This window comes from Pleurodeles waltl, chromosome 4_1, assembly GCF_031143425.1.
Source record: "Pleurodeles waltl isolate 20211129_DDA chromosome 4_1, aPleWal1.hap1.20221129, whole genome shotgun sequence".
NCBI lineage: Eukaryota > Metazoa > Chordata > Amphibia > Caudata > Salamandridae > Pleurodeles > Pleurodeles waltl.
The window spans coordinates 935,760,950-935,780,310 of NC_090442.1; the positions used below are offsets into that span (position 1 = coordinate 935,760,950).

The 19,361-nt window shown below is 43.4% G+C and overlaps 1 long non-coding RNA gene across 1 annotated transcript in view; it reads right to left on the reverse strand.

The window, feature by feature from the left end:
- Window positions 1-19,361, reverse strand: part of LOC138288603 (uncharacterized) — a 131,880-nt gene that overhangs the window by 12,283 nt on the left and 100,236 nt on the right. The window contains exon 2 of the long non-coding RNA XR_011202483.1: window positions 11,889-11,927. This is a non-coding gene — a long non-coding RNA (uncharacterized lncRNA). The remainder of the gene's footprint in view (window positions 1-11,888; window positions 11,928-19,361) is intronic.

A 19,361-nucleotide genomic window follows, 5' to 3' on the forward strand; every position in this document is an offset into this window, starting at 1 on the left:
AACTAGTGGTGCAACGAGTGGCCACTTTTCAAAACATCAAAGCACTTAAATGCACCAGCTTGTCCCAATGACCACCGCAGATGAGGGCTCTGACTCCCTGAACATAAACCATTTATCCGCCCGCCCCGGGATCAGGGTGCAAGGTTGTCTGGTCATGCAGACAGCCCACTTCTGACATGACATGACTGTGCGTTGCCATGAGGCACACGACGGTGCCGTGGGTGGCTCTATTTGCAGGGCTTTTTCAAGGCTAGGTTTAGCATCCATAAGCAAACAGGACATTGAATAAACAAATCTGAAAATTAACTATGGAAGTGACAGCTGTTTCCATGCTTATTCCTTGAGCAGACCATGAGGGCCGCAGTGTATATCCATGAAGAGCAGCCTGAAGGGTCAGTTAGGAACCATATTAGGCCAGGGCCAAAACAAAAATGTTCAAAACCATTATTCCACTGGAGCTCACCTACTTGTTTCCTGATGCTTATCTCAGCAAATTTGGGCGAAATACTAACTTGAAAGTGCAATCCTAAAGACACACTAGCTTTGAAGAACTAGTTAAGCTATAGAAAAGAGAAAGGCAACCTTCATAATATTTTCTAGCTAGGACTATTACATTCCTGTGGGAGAAGTTAAGTTAGCTACACAGTTATCAACTTCAAGGACAATGACAACACTTAATAATAGAACTAGATTAACAAACGTTTTAGAAAGATAAATATTTCATTATTAGAAATATTTTAATTAATCTACAGCCCCCCTCACAAAGCAAGTGATTTTGACTCAAGCAGCTCCTGAAGGCCTGTCACACCTGGAAGTGGGATGGGCAGGCACATGCTATGCTGCAGCAGGTGTGTCTGCCCATTGTCATTCTGCCAGTGGCATAACCCGGCCTGAATAGATGTATATACATTGAGTTCGTCTAACTCTCAGACTCACTACAGATGTGCTGCAGAATTTTTGAATGTTTCAATATTTAAAGTCTACAGTTTTCCAATTGCTTTATTATCCTTCTTGCTTTCTCAACTTTACTTGAAAATCCACCAGGTGCCCACTCTTTTTTCAAATTTTTATAGAGGGAGAACCCCTCGAACCTTCCTTATGACAGTCAGACTCGCTCACTACACTCTCTCTGCAAAGGGCACTCATCCCAAACTTTTACATCCCACCACTTTCAAATTTCACCTCCCTCCACTGCTGAACTCATTTGAGTCAGTGTGACATGTTGTATTAGATGTCTTTGTACTGATGGTGTACTGTCCATATCCCTATCACAATACTTGGTGTAGGTCTGAACATGCATTTATGACAGCATGAAAATGTTAGTCAACCCATGTACATTTGCAACTTAATGAAACATGGGTTTACCTTTACTACCTAGATAACATGGCAACGGACATTGCTTGAACCTTTGAATGAAGACGAACAGTTATTGACACATTTGGAAGATAGCAAATGCCTATAGGAGGATAGCTGTTATCTACCAACAGGCGAAAGCCAGTGGAACCTGGAGGAGTGGGATCAGGTCCCACATGAGCACATCAGCTGGACAAGCAAGATCTAAAGGTGCCAGACAGCAGCTGCATACAAGCACATAGGCTACAGAAGGACCCACAAGTTTCTAGCACATGTCACAGACACCCACACAGGCCACAGCGGGACACTCAACACAACACCCACAGCTAAGGAGGGCCAGCAATTCTGGAACATCATTATTCAATTATAGGTTGGTCAAATATATGGGGAGGTTGAACCAGAAAATGGCTGGCATCGAAAGGGAGCAGGCCAGCATAAGAGAAATCTTAATGACAATCTACGGCGCAATTGAACAGACAACCGGCCAAATTTGAGATTCTCTTTCATAGCTATTTAGCACAGTGTTAGTTGGGGTTAAGTATAGGTGTAAGTATAGTGTAGGTAAGTGTTAGTTGTTTTTTAGTATGTAGTAGTCTTTTAGTCTGTTTTCATAATGGTAGGCTTTAGGTGGGCAGAGGGTTAATGTGTGTGTGTGTGTAAAAAATAAAAATAAAAAATACAAACACATATATACTTGTTTAGGATTATGTTTAGGATGTGGTTGCTGTTTGTGTTGTACTCTATGTGTATTAAGGCGGCTGGGGATTGATGTTTAACTTGTCGTATGTGTACCATACTTAAGCTAAGTTTAGATACGTTAAGTTAGCATAAGATACTGTTAAGGTTAGTTATCGTAGGATAGGCAGGCTAAGTTAGTTTTAATAGGAAATAGTTCTATGCATTAAAAGTGTTATACCTGTTCTCTAGTTGGTTGTGACTTACTTTAGATGATTTAGTACCATTATGTTAGGGGATTCGGGTACATGATGTATCAATTGGCCTGAAGTATTATTATTAGTAGGTAAATGTTGCTTTGATAGAGGCTTCTGGGCAACTGTAATTTGTCCTCAAATCTGATCTATATAGGGAACCATTTCCATACTTCAGACACAGTGCGTGTAACACAGAAATTGATCTGACATGCAACACAACACAAATTCACCTATTGAAGCACCCTTTGAGAAAGTGAGTGGGTATTAAGTGTTTGATTAGACATTTTGACACAGAGTACTGCTCCCTCCCTGTATTGTGATATAAACTGCTGCATTGCCCTGACAGTATACACCCATGCACCATTGTGCAAGTAGGTCTAAGTTGTTGTGTGTATTTTAAATATGCAGGAAGTGACACCTGCCTGGACAACGACCATCATTATTTGAAGATATTATTGCAGCATCATCCTGCATCACACATAGGAGGAGCCAACAAGAATGACTTCACTTATGTCTCCCATTTATAGCTCCCCTGGGCAACTGTAGCATTCATACAGTTTCACTGCTTTTCCACCTATGCTAAACTTGTATGTGAAAAGGATTTGCTATGTGTATGCACTCACACTCAACACATTAGGCCTCTTTGTGGCATAGTAACATAACTCATTTAATTTGGTTCGCATTGAGTTACTGAACACTTTTCAGCATTCATAGGGGAGGCAAGTTGCACTTGCATGCCTTGTTCACTGCCAATTACAGTATTAAATTGCTCATGTGCATCCTTCTGGAGCACAAGTACAAGGCAAATCCACAAGGACTCTGGGCATGGCTAGCTGCCTAGTATTGGAACAACTATCCAGAGGCATTTTGTAGTTGTGTATGTATGGTGTGTGAGCAGTGATTTAACCCCTTAGCTGCTGGGCCTCCCCCACCTCAGTGCGGAGACCTTTTTTGGCTATTTGGGATAGTTCACACTTAGGCCCCCACAAAATTTTGTCTACATAAGCTCTCCACACCCAATTTGCATTCTTCTTTTTCAACATTCTGGGGACTGTAAAGGTACCCACAGTTTGTGGGTTCGCCTGGAGGAGACCAATAACCTAGCCAAAATGCAGCTAAAATGTTTTTTGTTTTTTTACAAAAATGGGTAAAAGGTGCTGCACAAGAAAGCATCTGTTTTTTCCCTGCAAATGGCATCAACAAAGGGTTTGTAGTGCTAAAATCACCATCTTCCCAGCTTTCAGGAACCGGCAGACTTGAATAAGAAAACCACATTTTAGGCATTTTACTGGGACATACCTCATTTTACTATTTTTTGTGCTTTCAGCCTCCTTTCAGTTAGTGACAGAAATGGGTGTGAACCAATGGTGGATCCTGGACAGATAAACATTTCAGAAAAGTAGAGAAAATTCTGAATTCAGCAACGGGTAATTTGTATAGATCCTTCCACATTTTTCCACAGAAAATAACAGTTTATAAAATATTGACATTGAGCTGAAAGCACAGCCATTTCTCTCTCTGTTTTCTTCCTTAACTTTTTCCAACTATGATTGCTTTTTAAAAACAATATACCGTTATGTTTGTTGGACCCTTCTGGTTGCTGGGATATATAGGTTTTGTAGGTTCACCAAGAACCCAAGGTCCACAAAGCCAATAAAAGACCTGCACCTTGCAATGGGATTTTATTGTACACCGGGTGTACAGCAATTCATTTGGTAAAATATAAAGCATGAAAAATAGCTATCAAGGAAACCTATGTATTTCCAAAATGGCCACAAGATAAGGAGTTTGGAAGCAGTGGTTTTTTGCACATCGCTGAATTCGGTGGTTCTGATACTAGAATGTGAATTACGGGGCATTTCTCAAAATTACTTATTTTTTAAACACTGTCATACATTCGGAAGGCGAAAACATAGATGAAAACAATGAGCAATAACACTTGCTCTTCATTCTGTGTTCCCCCAAGTCTCCCAATAAAAATAGTACCTCACTTGTGTGGATAGGCCTAGTGCCTGTGACAGGAAATCCCCCAAAATGCAACATGGTCAGATCATATTTTTCCATTGAAAACTGATGTGTTTTTTTGCAAAAGCTGTGGATTTTGGGTTGTAGCTTAGCCAGCACCTAGGGCAACCTAGCAAACCTGTACATTTTTGAAAATTTTACATCTAGGGAAATCCGGGATGGGGTGACTTTTGGGGCTCTCACTGGGTTCTGTTTCCCAGAATCCTTTGCAAACCTGCAAATTTGGCTAAAAAACACTTTTTCCTCAAATTTCAGTGATGCAGAGTTCTGGGATCTGAGGGGAGCCACAAACGTCCTTCCACCCAGCATTCCCCAAGTCTCCTGATAAACATGGTACCTCATTTGTGTGAGTAGGCCTAGTGGCCGCGACAGGAAATACCCCAAAACACAAAGTGGACACATCACATATTTCCAATGAAAAGGAATGTGTTTTTTCACCAAGAGTGCCTAGATGTGGCCTTTGGCCTCTAGCTCAGCCGGCACCTAGGGAATCCTACCAAGCCTGTACATTTTTGAAAATTAGACATCTAGGGGAATCCAGGATGAGGTGACTTGTGGGGTTCTCACGGAGTTCTGTCACTCAGAATCCTTTGCAAATCTCAAAATTTAGCTAAAAAACTATTTTTCCTTACATTTCAGTGCTGCAAAGTTTTGGAATCTGAGGGGAGCCACAGACTTCCTTCTACCCAGCATTTCCCCAAGTTTCTCAATACAAATAGTCCCTCACTTGTGTGGGAAGGCCTAGTGCCTGCAACAGGACATGCCTTAAAACACAACATGGACACATCACATTTTTCCAATGAAAACAGATGTGTTTTTTGCAAAGTTCCTAGCTGTGTATTTTGGACTCTAGCTCAGTTGGCACCTAGGGAAACCTACCAATCCTGTACATTTTTGAAAATTAAACATTTAGGGTAATCAAGGATGGGGTGACTTGTTGGGCACTCACTGGGTTCTGTCACTCAGAATCCTTTGCAAACCTCACAATTTAGCTTAAAAAACACTTTTTTCTCACATTTCAAGCTGCAAAGTTCTGGAATCTGAAGGGGGCCACAAACTTCCTTCCACTCAGCATTCCACCAAGTCTCTTAATAAAACTGGTACAGCACTTGTGTGGGTAGGGCTAGTATCCGCGACAGGAAATTCCCCAAAACACAATGTGGACACATCCCTTTTTTTCAATGAAAATGAATGTGTTTTTTGCAAAGTGTCTGGCTGTGGATTATGGCCTCTAACTCTGCCGGCAGCTACGGAAACCTACCAAGCATGTATGTTTTTGAAAATTAGACATCTAGGGTAATCCAGGATGGGGTGCCTTGTGTGACTCTCATTGGGTTATGTCACCCAGAGTCCTTTGCAAACCTCAAAATTTGGCTGAAAACATTTTTTTTCCTCCCATATCAGTGCTGAAAAGTTGTGGAATCTGAGGGGAGCCACACATTTCCTTCCACACAGCACTCCCCCAAGTCTCCCAATAAAAATGTACCTCACTTGTGTGGGTAGACCTAGTGCCCACAACAGGAAATGCCCCAAAACACAATGTGGACACATCACATTTTATCTATGAAAAAGGATGTGTTTTTTGCAAAATGCCTAGCTGTGAATTTTGGCATCTAGCTCAGCTGTACCTAAGGAAACCTAACAAGCCTGTACAATTTTGAAAATTAGATATTCAGGGGAATTCAGGATGGGATGCCTTGTGGGGCTCTCACAGGGTTCTGTCACCCAGAATCCTTTGCAAACCTAAAAAAATTGGATAACGAATGTTTTTTCATCATATTTTGGTGCTGCAAAGTTCTGGAATCTGAGGGGAGACACAAACTTCGTTCCACCCATCATTCCCCCAAGTTTCCCAATATCAATGATACTTCGCTTGTTGTGGGTAGACATAGTGCCCATGACAGAAAGTGCCCCAAAACACAACGTGGACACATCATATTTTTTCAATGAAAAAGGATGTGTTTTTTACCAAAGTGCCTAGTTGTGGATTTTGGCCTCTAGCTCAGCTAGCACCTAGGGAAACCTACCAAGCCTGTACATTTTTGAAAATTAGATATCTAGGGGAGTCCAGGATGGGGTGACTTGTGGGGCTCTCACAGTGTTCTGTCACCCAGAATCTTTTGCAAACCTCAACATTTGGCTAAAAAACATGTTTTCCTCACATTTTGGTGCTGCAAAGTTCTGTAATCTGAGGGGAGCCACAAATGTCCTTCTACCTAGTATTCCCCCAAGTTTCCCGATAAAAATGCTACTTCACTTGTGTGGGTAGGACTAGTGCAGTGAGAGGAAATGCCCAAAACATACTGTGGTAATAATGATAACTGATGTGAGTGTACTAATTAGTCCTGGGATCTGGAAGCATTTAGGGAAACCTACCAAACCAGACATTTCTAAAAAATAGTCACCCAGGGAAGTCCACAGAGGTGTGGCTTGGGTGAATTCCCCAAAGTTTATTATACCCATAATACCCTGCAAAAGTGAAATGTTGAGTAAAAACAGTATTTCTCCTTGCATTTACGTGAAGTAAACTACTGGAATATGCATGGATCCACAATCATTTTACCACCTAGCATTCCCCAACTTGTCCCTTTAAAAACGTGACCCCACTGGTGTGCCTGTGCCTAGTGCCCATGACAGGAATGGATCACACAAGGGTCAATAGTACTCCCTGCATGAGGGCTACTTTTGACCCTGTAGTGATCCATTCCTGACAAGGGCACTAGGCACAGGCACACAAGTGGGGTTGTGTTTTTATCAGGCAGGTGGGGAAACACTGGGGGGGTAGGAATTTTGTGGATCCCTGTACATTCCTGTAGTTTAAGTGACGCAAAAATAAGGAAAAACTGTGTTTTTAATCAACGTTTCACCTTTGCAGGATATTCTGAGTAAGAAAACTTTGTGGAATACAAACATGCCACACTTCCATGGACTGCCCCGGGTGTTCAGTTTTCAGAAATGTCTGGGTTTGGTAGGTTTTTTCTATATGGCTGCCAAGCCCACAACCAAATACACAGGTGACTGTCTTGCAAAAGCAGGCTGTTTTGTGGTAGGTAATTTTGGTGTCTCCACAATCTGTTTTGGGCACTGCCCTGTTGCTGTCACTTTCCCAGCCACAAAAATGAGGCAACATTTTTCTCTAGAGACTTAGTGAAATGCTGGGTGGTATAAAGTCTGTGGCTGCCTGTGTATTCCAGAACGTCCCCTCCGTGACATGCAAGGCAAATGTGCTTTTCAAGCAAAGTTTGCGATTTCAAGGGGATTATGGGCAAAGGAAAACTGCTGTGAGCCACACAAGTCCTGCACCCTTGGACTCCCCTGGTACTAGTATGTTAATGTTAATCCATCATTCACACGAGTTGCTTTTAGCACCTCCAGAAATTATGGTTTCAAAGCATGAATATTTATCAAAGTATCTGAATATTTAAACCAAGCCATGCACAAGGAAGCTTTACTAATGGCTCACATGACAGCCACCTGAGGTTCAGGAGGACATGTTTTTCAATCGCACTCACCATGCTAAATCCAACTCCTTCCAGGTTGTGGATGCAAGTTGGGGGTGTCCGAGTATGCCTTGAACTGAGCGAGCATATCTACCTTTTAAACTAAGACAGACGTGCTAAAGAAGAATTTTTGTGAAGTTCCCTAAAGACAAGGTCATAAACTATGGAGAAGGGTAGTGTTTGGCACACAGGTTAGTCAGTGAGAACTTAGCATATGTCCCAGCCACCATTATGTGCAGTGCTGTTACTGCAATGCACTTATCATAAAGCAAATTGAACAGCTACTAAGATCTGCTGGAGTATGAACATGGCAAGTTGGTCAAACACTGACCCATACGTGTCATTGTCCTTCAGAGCCAGGGAGACACCAATGGGTATGAATCCATAGGTGTAGATGATGTGCATCTCTACTACCTTTACAATCTGCCTTCTACCTGTGTAATATCTGTGTGAAAGCACACCTACCATAAGCTTTGCTTACCAGTTCATGTCTCTGTCCTCTTCAGAGTCCTAGTACTGTATAATTGCCAAATTAACCTATACTAATGTATTCCACCATTAGCTACTTGAAGCTCAAGACAATATGTCTTTCATGTGCCATCAGCGAAATTTGGCCCTGATTTATACTTTCTTTTTTTGCACCAAAAGTTTCACACCGGCTTGCACCATTTCTGTGCACGAGCCGGGCACAATATTTCTGGAATGGTGCAAGCCGGTGCAAAGGGTAGGCTGGCGTAAATGAAAAATGACGTTAGTTGAGTGGGGCTGGTGGTACGGAAGAAGGAGTTTTGCACCAAAAAATGGCGTTAGGCAGGTTAGAGTAAAAAAAACAATGACTCTAACCTGCCTAGAGTAATTTTCTCATGCAAAAACATCCATATCACATGACTCCTGTCTTAGAAAAGACAAGAGTCATGTTCACCATTCCACTGGCCAGCACAGGGGACCAGGGTGCTCTGGGCACGGCCATTGCACCCAGTGCCATGTAGGGGAGCCCATTTCAGGGCCGCCAATGACACTTTAAAAACATATATATATGCTTACCTGTACTTACCTATACTTACCTGGAATGGGGTCCCCCATCCTCCACTGGCCCTTTGGTGTGGGTGGGGTTGTCCCTGGGCCCTGGGAAGGGCACCTTTGGGCTTTTTCCATAGTGTTCCACCATGGAAATAGGCCCACAGGTCCCCTAACGCCTGCCCTGACCCAGGCATTAAAACATAGTGCAAAGCGATTTGCACCATTTTTTGATCCCTCCTCCCCGTGCCTGATTTTTGCATGAGAAGATAAATAAGGCACTAGGACCTTAGAGTCATTTTTGCCTGTGAATGCCTACCTTGCATCTCATTGATGCAAGGTAGTTTTCCACAGGCAAAAAATGACTTTAACTCTAATATTTGGCACTAGACGTGTCTAGAGCCATAATATAAATATGGAGTTAAGTTTGCGCTGGATTTGCATCAATAAAAATAACGCAAATCCGGCACAAACAGAGTATAAATATGCCCCTTACTGCGCTAAATCTAACTCCTTCCAGTTTGTGGATGCAAGTTGGGGATGTCTGAGTATGCCTTAGGAGGCCTACTCCTCAAACTAAGCGAGCATATCTACCATTTAAACTAAGGCAGACATGATGGTGAATACATCCTAAGTGCTCTCAAGTAAAATGTCAAACAAATAACCTGTGGAACTCACTCACCAGCACTTCTACCTTTGCTTTGAAAGTGAAGCTACAAATTGAGTTTGCACACTGTCAAACAAGGAGAAATATTGGTGAATATGTCCGACAGGACATTTGTTTTGACTTATTACACTTCCTCTTGTCTTAGTTGGGAATCCTGGTGGACCTTGTGTAGCATACATAAGTTCCCTTACAAGCACTTCAAAATTCAGTTATGCCTTTAACATGTTGCCATACAGGGTACTCTGTGACAATCTGGCATATGTTCTATCCACTAATATGTGCAGTATGGGGACTATAATGCATGTTAATCAAACAGAACATATACCTCGTTCTGACGGTGGATGTAGTTGTCGAGCAGGCCATAAGGAAGTCCCTGGTTTCCTGAAGTAGATGAAGTAAAATTCTTTTGTTGCTTGACTAATAAAATAGTGGCCCATGGGCATTCAGTATCCATGCACAGCCACTGAAAGGTTTACCCAACGGCAGCTCCACCTCAGTCGATTTCCCAGAACTTTGCTTTAGTATGATACAATATAAAGCAAGTAGGGACACAAAGGCCTGGCTGAGATGGGCACTGGGGACACTAATACTGACTCTCCTGCCATTTTACATGCTTTGAGCTCACTTTACTGTGAAAACATAGGCGATCCTTTTTGGGAGTTTTAGAATGCGGTCAGCAAAGTGTCGTTCCTGCAGCTTTGCCACATCCTCCAAAGCATATGAAGTGGAGGCTGCTGCTTCTGTATTAGCAGTAAGGCTTTCAATTGCAGACAACTGGAAGTCAAGTGGTTGTCTGATGATAAACAACATAAGCATTGTATGTTGCCAATTGGTTCAGGTGGGTAAACAGTTTCTTGTACCAAGTGCAAGTTTTCCAACACACATTGTATGTTTGAAGAAACTTTTCATTCTTGTCCACTCCGCCCATGTGCTTATTGTAATCAAGTATACAAGTGGGCTTGTGGCCTTCAGCCATCTGACCTCAAACCATGATTGGAAGTGCTCTCATCATGAATTGTAGTGAGCACGTATACATCATGCCTATCCGAGAACTTGACTGTGAGCAATTCGTTGGAATGCAACACAGTACTCTGGGATTTCTGGAGTTTCTGGCAAACAAGCTCCTGTGGGAATCCTTTGCGGTTACAACAAACTGTACCACAGGCCACAGTGCCAGCTTTGTAGAGCTCACTGAACAGCTCTACTCCTGTATAGAAATTGTCCACATAAAGGTTATAACCTTTGTGAAGGAGAGGCTGGACAAGTTCCCATACAATCTTAACTGTGACCACTAATATGGGAGAGCAACTAATAGGGTTTAGGGTGGAGTCCTACCCTGTATACACTCTTAAGCTGTACACATAGCCAGGAGAGCTCGCACACAGCATGTACAGCTTGATCCCATAGCAAGCTCTTTTGTTCACAATGTACTGTCTGAACAGCAGATGCCCTTTGTACAGGATCTAGGACTCATTGACTGCTAAATTCTTTCCAGGTGTATAGATCTCTGGAAACCTGGCAGACAAATATTCCATGACAGGCTGAATTTTGAACAACCTGTCATGGTTTGGATGGTCCTGGGGCAATGCAGCAGAACTGTCAGTGAAATGCAGCATGCGCTGCAACTGCAATAAACGATCTCTGCTCATGTATGGTGTGAAGATGGGGGTTACACAAACCATGCGAGTCGTCCAGGAGGACTGCAAGGTGAGTTTTTGCACTAACCCAATTTGAGCGTAAGGCTGAAAAATTTCTTCAACTCCGCCAGTGAAGTGGGAGTCCACTAGCATGTCCTAGAACAGGCCCTAGGGTGCCTGCATGCTCCCTCAGAAATCGCTATGCACGCAAATGTGTTTGCTGCACAATTGGCTGAAGGAAGTCAACATCCAAAAAGAGATGGATGTACTCAACTGGCAAAAAGTTGGCCGTATCGACTTTACATCACATGTAAAAGGTGGAATTTGGTGGCTGCCAAGAGAGCACTCTCTCTGTGCTTGCTGCTGCATGCACCTGCTCTCTGGGTTGGGATAACCTGCTGTTGTCCCACTGCACAGACTGTGCTTGCGAAGGGACAGCATGACTGTTCTTATTGTCTCCCTCAGAATCACTGGACGGGGTGTCATCGGAAGGTACTCCACCGAATAAAAATCACTCCCAGATACTGCCCCATTGTCCTCTCCCTCAGATGCTGTCTTGGTATTTGCTGTGTCAGTCTCTGATCCTGCCTCAGAGTTGTCCACTATAACCCGAGTAATGGCTTCAGCAGCAGTCATCCAAACGAGACACCATCTCTGCTACTGGCTAAACTGTCCCTCTATATAGGGTTACAGAATTGTTAGTGTGTGGATGTGTGTGATGTGTGCAAACGTGAATGTTAAATGTCAGTCACCTTACCTTTGCTTCTTCTCTCAATCAGCAGATTCTCTGAAGACACTGAAAAAGACAAAAAAGGCACACTATTACCTCGCCTTGTCATCACAGCCTTTAGCACTGGTAGCACCCAGTGCAAGAATCATTTTGGGTGCTCCCTTCCTATTACCTCCTCCTTGTATTCACTCACTACCCGCCAGCAAAAGTGCCCTTCATCTCTCCATAGCCCTCTCACATATACAATTAATTTGTTTTAAAGCACAGGTAACGGCTTGCTTTACTAATTCACTCAACTATACAGATCTGTTATTTGTAGCAGGCAGATAAACTTTCTGCACTACTTTGTGGTGTCAAAACTGCCACTAGACAAATGTTTGATCTCTTTCTTTAGCAGGAACCTAGTCACGTGAGTTATCTGGACAGTTTTATTGCTGCCTGAAAGCTATCTATGCCTGATATATGTACATCAATATATAAATATAGACATATAACTCTATATCATATACATATATATAGAGAGAAAGAGAGACTCTGTCACTCAGGCACTCTCTCTCTCTCCATATGTATATAAGGGATGCGTCTAGCTTGTGAGGCTCTGCTGTGTTCAGCAAAGGCCTCGGAACTCAACAGTAGCTCACCATTTCCTGGTTGCATGGCACTCTTCTTTACAGCCTAGAGCTTGTGACTGGCAAAAATGTACCTAGTAGGACAAACAAAAAGCAAAGTTTTATTTTTTAAACCTAACTTTCTTTTATGTTGCCAAGTCATCTGTTCTCTCTTTCCACTTATTTTTTCTTTTGTTTTTGCTCATGGGTATTGTTGTCAAAACAGGGCAATAACTTGTTCGAAATATGCAAGACCTATTGCATTGTAAATGTTTGTTTTAAATGTGTGGTACCCTGTGGCACAATCGCTGACCTCAGGAAAACCACACATTTATAGAACAAACTGGAGGATTTTTAAAACCCCTCCCTGGAGTCAGCCACTGATCATGGCCCGCACCAGGCAGGGTGTGTGTGTGTGTCAGCCATTGGATGACACACGCACCAATGGGGTTAATCACATTTGGGAATGATACTGAAATCTTTACATGGCAACGTTCATGTTGAAATTTTTACAATCTTTTGCCATCACATGCCTCACACATCCCATTTGTAGATGGTAAGTTTGTGTGTACATTGAAAGAATGTTATCATTGTGTGTCTATCAAGAAAATATATCTGGTTGATACACCCTGACATGTCATTGATAAGGTACAAATTGTTCATCACACTATGGCAATTGATGTACTTGGTGTAGGTGCACTAACAAAGATAGCATGTGCTATTGATGTTAGCTCAATCTTCTGCTGCAAACAAGTGCTTTAGAATATAACAAAGACAACATTTCATAGGTAGACATTCCCAAGAAAAAAAACTCAGCATGGTTTTCACAACTTGAAAGATTAATATCAAATCCAGGATAATTGATCTTCACATTCACTCATCTGAGTAGTAAATTCCAAATGTGAACAACGAAGACACTCATAGTGTGCAATTTGATGACCAGACAAAGTCCATTATGGGCACTGTTAGAAATGGGGTCTTTGGTTGACAGTCAGGTTGCCCCCTGCTCAAACAAGGATCCTCACTTTAGTCAGGGTAAAAGAGAATCACCCTTATCTAACCCTTGCTTACCCCCTTGGTAGCTTGGCAGAGCAGTAGGCTTAACTTCAGGGTGCTAGGTGTAAAGTATTTGTCCCAACACACACAGTAACTGAATGAAAACACTACAAAATTACACCACACAGGTTTAGAAAAATAAGAAATATTTATCTAAACAAAACAAGACCAAACCGACAAAAATCCACCATACACAAGTCAAGTTATCAATAAAAATGCAAAGTCTTTAAGTACTTTTTAAACACACACTAACGCTGTCAGTGTGAAAAAGTACCTTGGGTGCATCAAAAATAACACCGCACGGGCGAGTGCGCGTCACAAAGGGCTTGCGATGCGTTGATTGCACTCACAAGCGTAACCGTGTGTCGTTTCTCCTCTTGCCGGGTCAGGGTACGTCGTTTCTTCTCTCTGCAGGAGAACGATGCGTCGATCCGGTCAGCACTCTCGGGTCTGGGCAGGCCTTGCGTTGTTTTTCCATGCCCAGCAGTATTTGAGTCGGAACTCCCGCAGCATGATGATCCGAAAACCCCGCAGCGTGGGTTGTGATCTCTCATCTTCCGTCAGCGATGCTGCGCGTCGTTTCTCCTGCTCCGTGCATCAATTCTTTGGTCGCGTTTCCTGCGAGCGTTGTTTCTCAGTTGCGGAGATGGTGGGGCATTGTTTCTTCATCCGCAGATCGGAGTCGCATTGATCTTTTCCCCACACAGCGCTCTGTGTGTGGATTTCCTTGTCTTTAGGCTGCCAGCTTCTCCTTTCAGGGTCCCAGGAACTGGATGGGCACCACAGGGCAGAGTAGGAGTCTCTCCAGAGACTCCAGGTGCTGGCAGTGAGAAGTCTTTGCTGTCCCTGAGACTTCAAACAACAGGAGGCAAGCTCTAAATCAAGCCCTTGAAGATTTCTTCTCAAGATGGAAGGCACACAAAGTCCAGTCTTTGCCCTTTTACTCTGGCAGAAGCACCAACTGCAGGATAGCTCCACAAAGCACAATCACAAGCAGGGCAGCTCTTCTTCCTCAGCTCTTCAGCTCTTCTCCAGGCAGAGGTTCCTCTTGTTTCCAGAAGTGTTTCTAAAGTCTGTGGTTTTGGGTGCCCTTCTTATACCCAATTTCTCCTTTGAAGTAGGCCTACTTCAAAGTAATGTCTCTTTTGAATGTGAAATCCTGCCTTGCCCAGGCCAAGCCCCAGACACTCACCAGGGGGTCAGAGACTGCATTATGTGAGGACAGACACAGCCCTTTCAGGTGTGAGTGACCACTCCTCCCCTCCCTCCTAGCACAGATCGCTCATCAGGAAATGCAGACTACACCCCAGCTCCCTTTGTGTCACTGTATAATGTGAGGTACAACAAGCCCAAATGTCAAACTAACCCAGACAGGGAATCCACATACAGACAGAGTCACAGAAATGGTGTAAGCAAGACAATGCTCACTTTCTAAAACTGGCATTTTCAAACACACAAATCTTAAAATCAACTTTACTAAAAGATGTATTTTTAAATTGTGAGCTCAGAGTCCCCATACTCCACATGTCAATCCGCTCGCAAAGGGAATCAACACTTTAATCAGATTTAAAGGTAGCCCCCATATTAACCTATGAGAGCGATAGGCCTTGCAACAGTGAAAAACGAATTTAGCAATATTTCACTGTCAGGACATATAAAACACATCACTATGGGGGTTGTTACAACTTTGGACAAAGTCCATTATGGGCACTGTTAGAAATGGGGTCTTTGGTTGACAGTCAGGTTGCCCCCTGCTCAAACAAGGATCCTCACTTTAGTCAGGGTAAAAGAGAATCACCCTCAGCTAACCCTTGCTTACCCCCTTGGTAGCTTGGCAGAGCAGTAGGCTTAACTTCAGGGTGCTAGGTGTAAAGTATTTGTACCAACACACACAGTAACTGAATGAAAACACTACAAAATTACACCACACAGGTTTAGAAAAATAAGAAATATTTATCTAAACAAAACAAGACCAAACCGACAAAAATCCACCATACACAAGTCAAGTTATCAATAAAAATGTAAAGTCTTTAAGTACTTTTTAAACACACACTAACGCTGTCAGTGTGAAAAAGTACCTTGGGTGCATCAAAAATAACGCCGCACGGGCGAGTGCGCGTCAAAAAGGGCTTGCGATGCGTTGATTGCACTCACAAGCGTAACCGTGTGTCGTTTCTCCTCTTGCCGGGTCAGGGTGCGTCGTTTCTTCTATCTGCAGGAGAACGATGCGTCGATCCGGTCAGCACTCTCGGGTCCAGGCAGGCCTTGCGTTGTTTTTCCATGCCCAGCAGTATTTGAGTCGGAACTCCCGCAGCATGATGATCTGAAAACCCCGCAGCGTGTGTTGTGATCTCTCATCTTCCGTCAGCGATGCTGCGCGTCGTTTCTCCTGCTCCGTGCATCAATTCTTTGGTCGCGTTTCCTGCGAGCGTCATTTCTCAGCTGCGGAGATGGTGGGGCATTGTTTCTTCACCCGCAGATCGGAGTCGCATTGATCTTTTCCCCACACAGCGCTCTGTGTGTGGATTTCCTTGTCTTTAGGCTGCCAGCTTCTCCTTTCAGGGTCCCAGGAACTGGATGTGCACCACAGGGCAGAGTAGGAGTCTCTCCAGAGACTCCAGGTGCTGGCAGTGAGAAGTCTTTGCTGTCCCTGAGACTTCAAACAACAGGAGGCAAGCTCTAAATCAAGCCCTTGAAGATTTCTTCTCAAGATGGAAGGCACACAAAGTCCAGTCTTTGCCCTTTTACTCTGGCAGAAGCACCAACTGCAGGATAGCTCCACAAAGCACAATCACAAGCAGGGCAGCTCTTCTTCCTCGGCTCTTCAGCTCTTCTCCAGGCAGAGGTTCCTCTTGTTTCCAGAAGTGTTTCTAAAGTCTGTGGTTTTGGGTGCCCTTCTTATACCCAATTTCTCCTTTGAAGTAGGCCTACTTCAAAGTAATGTCTCTTTTGAATGTGAAATCCTGCCTTGCCCAGGCCAAGCCCCAGACACTCACCAGGGGGTCAGAGACTGCATTATGTGAGGACAGACACAGCCCTTTCAGGTGTGAGTGACCACTCCTCCCCTCCCTCCTAGCACAGATCGCTCATCAGGAAATACAGACTACACCCCAGCTCCCTTTGTGTCACTGTATAATGTGAGGTACAACAAGCCCAAATATCAAACTAACCCAGACAGGGAATCCACAAACAGACAGAGTCACAGAAATGGTGTAAGCAAGACAATGCTCACTTTCTAAAACTGGCATTTTCAAACACACAAATCTTAAAATCAACTTTACTAAAAGATGTATTTTTAAATTGTGAGCTCAGAGACCCCATACTCCACATGTCAATCCGCTCGCAAAGGGAATCAACACTTTAATCAGATTTAAAGGTAGCCCCCATATTAACGTATGAGAGGGATAGGCCTTGCAACAGTGAAAAACGAATTTAGCAATATTTCACTGTCAGGACATATAAAACACATCACTATGGGGGTTATTACAACTTTGGACAAAGTCCATTATGGGCACTGTTAGAAATGGGGTATTTGGTTGACAGTCAGGTTGCCCCCTGTTCAAACAAGGATCCTCACTTTAGTCAGGGTAAAAGAGAATCACCCTCAGCTAACCCTTGCTTACCCCCTTGGTAGCTTGGCAGAGCAGTAGGCTTAACTTCAGGGTGCTAGGTGTAAAGTATTTGTACCAACACACAGAGTAACTGAATGAAAACACTACAAAATGACACCACACAGGTTTAGAAAAATAAGAAATATTTATCTAAACAAAACAAGACCAAACCGACAAAAATCCACCATACACAAGTCAAGTTACTCACCAGGGGGTCAGAGACTGCATTATGTGAGGACAGACACAGCCCTTTCAGGTGTGAGTGACCACTCCTCCCCTCCCTCCGAGCAGAGATCGCTCATCAGGAAATGCAGACTACACCCCAGCTCCCTTTGTGTCACTGTATAATGTGAGGTACAACAAGCCCAAATGTCAAACTAACCCAGACAGGGAATCCACAAACAGACAGAGTCACAGAAATGGTGTAAGCAAGACAATGCTCACTTTCTAAAACTGGCATTTTCAAACACACAAATCTTAAAATCAACTTTACTAAAAGATGTATTTTTAAATTGTGAGCTCAGAGACCCCATACTCCACATGTCAATCCGCTCGCAAAGGGAATCAACACTTTAATCAGATTTAAAGGTAGCCCCCATATTAACCTATGAGAGGGATAGGCCTTGCAACAGTGAAAAACGAATTTAGCAATATTTCACTGTCAGGACATATAAAACACATCACTATGGGGGTTATTACAACTTTGGAGGAGGTGTTAATCCGTCCCAAAAGTGACGGTAAAGTGACGGATATACCACCAGCCGTATTACGAGTCCATTATATCCTATGGAACTCGTAAAATGGCTGGTGGTATATCGTCACATTTGGGACGGTTTAACACCTCCTACAAAGTTGTAATAACCCCCTATATGTCCTACCTTAACCATAATCTGAACCCTGTCCTTGGGGCTACCTAGGGCCTACCCTAGGGTGTCTGACATGTAAGAAATGGGAAGGTTTAGGCCTGGCAAGTGGGTACACTTGCCAAGTCAAATTTACAATTAAAAACTGCACACACAGACACTGCAGTGGCAGGTCTGAGACATGATTACATAGCTACTAATGTGGGTGGCACAACCAGTGCTGCAGGCCCACTCCACTAGTAGCATTTGATTTACAGACCCTGAGTACCTTTAGTGCACTTTACTAGGGACTTACTAGTAAATCAAATATGCCAATCATGGATAAACCAATCAACCATACAATTTACGCAGAGAGCATATGCACTTTAGCACTGGTTAGCAGTGGTAAAGTGCTCAGAGTTCAAAAGCCAACAGCAACGGGTCAGAATAAATAGGAGGCAGGAGGCAAAACAGTTGGGGATGTCCCTGCATAAGCAAAAAAAGTCCAACAGGCACACATCAGATAACCATTTAGATGTGAAGTGTACTTCAGTGATGCGGAACAAATTGGCATTAGAAAAGTTTGACTTTTTTCAGTTTACACAAGTTGATAAGACAAGCACAAACAAAAAGCACTGTATTGGGTGACAAAGAAGGCAGCATGATGTTCGACAGAGTACCATAAAAAGAAAAGGGGGCGGGGGCACTCACACATGTTAATGTGACAGTTCTTCAACAGAAACTACTGAAGTCCACACATTCCTCCTCTGATGCATGTTCTACCTTGCCTGCAATTGGTCTTGTTTGAATGGGAAAAAGCTGAGGCCTACACACATCAGAGGGAGAAGTTGAGACTCCTCTGTTCCCACCAGTATTTGTGAGTGACAGTAAGACAAGGCTCTTCTGGGTTGACAATAAAACAACCATGATGCTATTGAAGTCACCCTTTGATGCAATGAAGGAGCCTATCCTGCACTCCAGGGACTGCATGGTATTATGTATGACCCTCAGCTGCTTGACAAATTCACTGGTGTCAGATGAAGAGAGCTGTTGTTGTTCCCTCTGCGTTATGACACCAGCGATGTCAGCTAGAGACTCATCAATCCCATGGAGCCTAGATTAGGTGTCTGTGATGGCCTTGGTCAAACTCTTATTAGGGCTAAGACACCTATGAACTCCTTTAAGAGTGCCCACTGTGGTCTCCATCGCCAACTGCACCTCTTCAGCCATTCACTTCTTTACTACCAAACTCCATTGAAAGACAACTTGAGAGTCCTCAGCTGTGATGGAACAGGTGGATGGTCCACGTCCAGTGGGTGACAGTTCATCTAGAGACCTGCAACGTTGTATTCCCTTGCAAAGGCTGGAGGATAATTTTCAAAA